At 40.9% G+C, this 6,000-nt stretch overlaps 1 pseudogene; it reads right to left on the bottom strand.

Moving 5' to 3' along the window:
• Positions 1-1,982: 1,982 nt before the first annotated feature.
• On the bottom strand, positions 1,983-4,047 carry LOC139120667 (casein kinase I pseudogene; annotated as a pseudogene).
• Positions 4,048-6,000: the final 1,953 nt, after the last annotated feature.

Genomic DNA, 6,000 nt, shown 5'->3' with positions numbered 1-6,000 from the left:
GAAAAAACAAATGCTTGCAATATTGTATGATACCTTGTGAAATAAGTCCTACTGTTTTCCACCAAGAAAAAAGTACAGGGCGTCCCACCCAAGAGAGCATTCGATCACTCAGCTAAATCGAGTCGGTATATAGCATTATATGTCATCCCAGCACATGAAAATACTCGCGGGCGACGTCACGATATGTTGAGTGCTTGGAAGCATTGCTGACCTTCACAAAGGACCATGCTATCCCAGAGTACAATACAACCAAAATACACCCGCTAACGCTCTGTAAAATCTGATTCAGGTATTAAAGTCAGTGCTTACGAAATGTTATGAATACAATTGCATTTAATGTCATGCCCTGTGTATGCTTTCGCATTTACCATACTTCATAAAAACAACTGCCAACTGCAGACCGCAGTCCCTTCACCAAATGTATATTTCTTACCGTCATACGGGATTGATCACGATATATTGGAAGGTGTGGTAGCAAATTGAAAAAGCCTTGTTTTGGCACATAACTAGAAGCTGGAAAACAGTATGGGGAAAATATTTTGCTCTTCTTAATCAGAAAATAATGTCAAATCAAGAAACACGATAAATGCATATATTCATATTATGCCCACCCCTCCCACACTCCAATGGTACAGCTGTCTATGCTCAGATCCAGGATTCGTCTCCAAAATACGTGGACAACATGCTTGAATTACTTTTTAAGAAAACACTACTATTGAAAATGTACTGTTATATGAAGGTCTATATTTCTCGTTAATTGAAATATATTATTATGATATATAGCGGGACAGTTTTGATTTGTTATGAGAACTATTTCTTCATTTGCTTCTTCCGCAATTCTGTGTGTTTCAGTTGTGTCTGTCTGCCCCTTAACCTTCATGCGCCGATTTTCACTTCTCCCAATAACAACAAGCGTGAGATCAAGTAGACATACCGAGGTCACGTCCTCGAAAAAGTGTTCAGTTTCAGAGAGTCGTGAAAATGTGCTTCAGTTTACCCGAACATTTGGTGAATTAAAGGGTCTATGACTGGTATACACTTTGAGTCACTCTATACATAAATACCAATTGCTATTTAATATTCAAATAAAATTAACCATTCATTGAATACGGTAATGGTTCATAACATTACCGAATATCACAATCAAACAGACATGTTTTTCTTGTTAGGAACTACGAAGAGCCTATCAGTATCATATTCCAATCTAGGCTTTCAAGGTTGGGGTCAGTTACCATTTTATTGCTGTGTGACAGACAATGGGTCAATTGCAGTTTTTATGGTTGTGTGACCATAACTAACTTCACATCACGGTGAGCACGCCGACGCGAGTGCTTAACGGTTTTCGACAAACTTTGGTCCTTCACCCTACATATTGCTGTATATTCTTATGTCTGTAACATACCCGATACTAACGTAACTGAATTCCAAGTCAGGAAACATATCGAAACATTGCATTGGTTTTGCAAACTTAAGTTTCCTGCGACTATATAGATTGATGACTTCTCAGAATGCAAAACTGAGGTACATATTCCTAAAATACGTTAAATATCCGAAATCAAATACAATCCATGACTCGCGCGTCTCTCGCCATTTCCGTTGAACAACAAACAACACATAGACATCGCGACGTTTCGTGACGTATTGAACTCTCGCCCACTCAAGGACACGTCCGGTCTTGATTGCTATCCCCTGGCCAGTGCCAAGCTACACCATACAACGCGGGGTTTCAAATAAAGGTCACAGTGGGGTGTCCTCAAGTTGATATCACATTGCAGCGTGTTTCAAATGACGCAGGTTAATTACAACTTCCAGGACTTCAACACTACTGTGCTGTTAAAACTCAACTGTCTGCAGTAGAGTGATTCAAATCATACGCTGGGCATTACTACTATAGGTTAAGGATATCCGAAAGGGCAAATAAAAAGGGGAAATATAACACAAAAGAGTCTCGTGACTTGTTTCCCGAATAAAACACACCCGTATGACACACATTCTTTGGAATATATTCAGAAATACATGTGTAACAGCAGCCTCAAAGGCGGCGATCACATGGGACGAAATATTCTTTCAAGAATAAAAACAACATGTACATGCAGCAAAACACTATAAACGACATATCAACATATTTAAAAAATGTAAAATTGCTTCCTAACATTTGTTCACCAGAACTTCAAATACAAAACCAAAACTTTGAAAACTTTTGCAAAGAAGGCATCGTTAAGTATACCGTTTTAGGCCAGTTTCACAGTCACTGATGTGTTTCAACCTCGGAAGACTGGTCCACGCACGTAGCCGCCAACACATCCATTTTGGGCTATAGTTATTGCACTATTTAACAAAAGCGGCAAAAACACAATTATTAAAAGTCCAGTATTGTTGCAATTGCAAATGGACTAACAAAACGCATGTGGCTGTAATAGAAGAGCATAGAAACAGGTGTGTGGTGAACGGCGGATTTTATACGAGGACTGTAACATTGTAAGCGGGCAAAAATAAACATTTGCGGTAAATTTAATACCCGTGATGATGCTCTGTTCTAATCGACTTCAACAGACAATAGTAAAACAAAGTCGATCGCAAATGTAAGGATGGACTGAAAATTAGCACGCAAGTAGAACTCCGAACAACCCAAGAGACGTTCACAAAGGAATGCTGGTCAGATAAACGTGCCGACAATGTGTTCGACGATGACGGCACGTTTTAGTTGTCTGAGGGACAGACCTTCATGGGCCTGCTGATCGCATTACCCTGGTTGGAAAAAATTGATCTTTCGACATGTCATTTGAAGGCTACAGTGTCCCATTTCAGTTTTGAGTTTCAAAGCATTGTCACAAATGGTGCACGCTTGGCTTCAAGAGCGGGCAAAGGTTAGTGTTTGCCGCTCTTGTCACCTCGACTTGACATGAAATGTCTGCGGTGAGTTGCCCCAGCTGTGGGCGTCGCTGACTGCGTTATTCCCTTTGAGACCCTGCCGGCGTGACTGCCAGATTGCTGTGTTGGTTTTTGCCTCAGCACGGTCCAGTCAAACGTGTAGTCGTACTGAAAATTCTGTGTCCGGAAAAGAATGCGAAAGAGTTGACGTAAATACATGTAATCTGGCGTTTCTTCGAACCGAAGTCCCCGGCAGTAGTTCAGATAGATAGCAAATTCAGCGCAATGGCCTTTACACAAGATTTCTACTGGCGTGGACATTTTCTTTTCCTTGATTTTTTCATATTTCTGTTTCTTTGTAGCTGCCTTCAATCCTTGCCATGGCAAATTAGTCCTGTTGAAGTACATCAGCACGTATCCAAGGGACTCTAAATCATCTCGTCGACTTTGCTCCACTCCTAAGTGCGCATTGACACTTGCGTACCTTGCTGTACCGGTCAAATTTTTGTCTTCACGATACGCTATATGCTGTCTGGTGCGGCTGTCGCGATATTTCTTAGCGAGTCCGAAATCGATCAAGTACAGCTGGTTGCAATGCCTGCCAATGCCCATCAAAAAATTGTCCGGTTTAATGTCCCTGTGAATGAAATTTCTGTTGTGCACGTACTCTATACGATTGATCATCTGATCAGCCAGCATGAGAATGGTCTTCAAAGTGAATCTCCGCGAACAGTGGTTAAACAGGTCCTCCAAGCTTGGTCCTAGTAAATCCATAACCAACATGTTGTGATCCTTTTCTTGACTATACCACCGAATATGAGGAACTCCTACTCCTCCCTGGAGAATTTTGTATATTTTACTCTCGTACAATAGCTGTGGATGCCTCGCTTTGCGTGATTCCAGCTTCACGGCTACTTCCTCGCCATTGTTGATATTCACACCCAAATAAATATCGCCGAATGACCCAGCTCCAATTTTACGAACCAGCTTGTACTTTCCACCGACAATGATGTCGTCCTTCGACGTAGATATACTAGCCATGGTGATGTAAGGACGTAAATTCAGTGAAAATGGGGAATGAGACGGCAACGCGACTGAGAAGCTTGAATGAAGTGTGATTATAACGAACCAGGAAGAAAGAACATGTAGCAATACACGGATGTTCTCTGCGCATCTGATCTGCGCCGATTACACATTATTTTGCATATCATTTTCATAAACATAATGACCTGGATACATTCGTTACATATAATGTGATTATTTTATAGTTAAGTGAGTTTCGGTAAATGCCTATTTTCTGTTGATGGTAGTTAAGTATTAAATTGTTTTCAATATTTGTTATTGTACATGTTCGTTCGATGGCATTAAAAAGTTAGTCGTTATCGGTTATGCGTTGTGGAAAACCCCGCTTCGCAATAATGATGATGATTCAAAACAATAAACGCCCGTATGTTCTATCGGGGTATATCATGTATATTATTAGAAATGATTATTGCGACGCCCTGACACCTCGCTTACCCATACTCCACTGCAGCTCATTAAGTTGAAAGCGTCAATGGATGAACTGTCTGTTGATGGTGACCTCATGTTGACCTCCAGTGACCTAGACAGGGTCATTGCTCGACATTCGAGTGGCAATGAGCTGACAGTAACTGTGACCCGGCGGCTGGGCACTTTCATAAACAAACACATTAAAAGGTGACAGAAGAACCCGCCATACACACGCTAGATGAGAAACTGTAAGTTTTGTGTGGTTAAATGTGGAAACAGCGCAGTCAACTGAAGGTGACGCGGTGCTAAAAAGGAGAGCAGGGTATCCACCACGTCGTAATTGTTTTAAATAAATTTACCCGGGTAAATTTATTGCTCAAGCAAGGCTCTCAGGCAAAAACGTGATTTCATATCGGTATGTAGATCAATACATTTTTTTAATCACAGACAAAAAGCATGAAAAGAAACTGGTTAAAATAAATAGGATAGAAGGATCTAATTGTCTTGTCGTCGGTTGCCGTAACTTTAGGGTTCGGTTGCGTTTCGTGCTGTGTGTTCCCAGTGTTATTGTACACCACACGCCGGGAACACACAGCACGGTACGCACCGTACGGTTCGGGTCAGCAGCCGTCGTCGCGCGTCGCGTCGTTGAGTTCATTTCTTGAATCGGACACAGTGTTTCATGTAAGCTTGCATGTAATATCTGACTCCCTGCACAAAGTCACTGTAGTCACTCATGTCCCCGGCACACGTGATACATCAATGGCGCTCAATATTTGATTTTTATCGCTAAAACACAGCTACGGGCAGTATTAAATTGGTAGGACCCCCGGGTAGGACCCCGGTTCATTCACGGTACAAACACTGCCGATCGACAAGTACCACGGACGAACAAGTTAAATAGTTAAGAAATATTTTGTTTTCGTAATTTTTAAAAGTATCATGATTATGAAAATCATAAAATCGTCACGAGTAGTATTTCATCAAGGCTGTTTATGGAACATAATTCATAACCTTACAAGTTCAGTAATTTATCTAGTGCAAAGCAGAAAGGAAGTTCAACCTTGATGAAATACCAGCACGATTTTATTGATATCAATATTTCATGATTATGATGCTATTTTTAATAATTACGAAAATAATATTTCTTAGACTATTTACACCTAGTTGGCCTGTTAACTGACCCTTCTGTGGTCATCAGGTATTGGTATATGAAATGGCCCTAAAAACTTACAACAACTTGAAGCTCAAGAGTTTAGATGATATTCAAGATGATGTATTCCAAATTGTTCAAAATGCAGTCTGTGCTTTCACAATTCAAATCTTATAGGAGCTTGAAATGTGACCCCTTTTGAGTTCAGATTGCCGAGTGAATGCATGCTTAAAACCAGCAACGGTGTCTCTAAACAAGGATTGCCTTCCTTTGAAAGTGAAAGTGGGATTACTTGAGAGTGTTTATCAGCTTTGCAAACTATTGAACCAAATAGGCTTTCCACTACATCGGATTTCAATGCATGGAAAGCCATTATGCCATCAGCTGTACATCAGTGACAGAGAGCCAGTCTGGTACCACGGTCAGGTCAGAGTTGTACCTAAGCTCAGCACAGAGCAAAACACTTTCATAGAGTCTGACTAGGA

This window comes from Ptychodera flava, chromosome 20, assembly GCF_041260155.1.
Source record: "Ptychodera flava strain L36383 chromosome 20, AS_Pfla_20210202, whole genome shotgun sequence".
Taxonomy (NCBI): Eukaryota; Metazoa; Hemichordata; class Enteropneusta; family Ptychoderidae; genus Ptychodera; species Ptychodera flava.
Note: the sequence above shows the minus strand (reverse complement) of the source record. Positions and strands in the feature narration are given on the sequence as shown.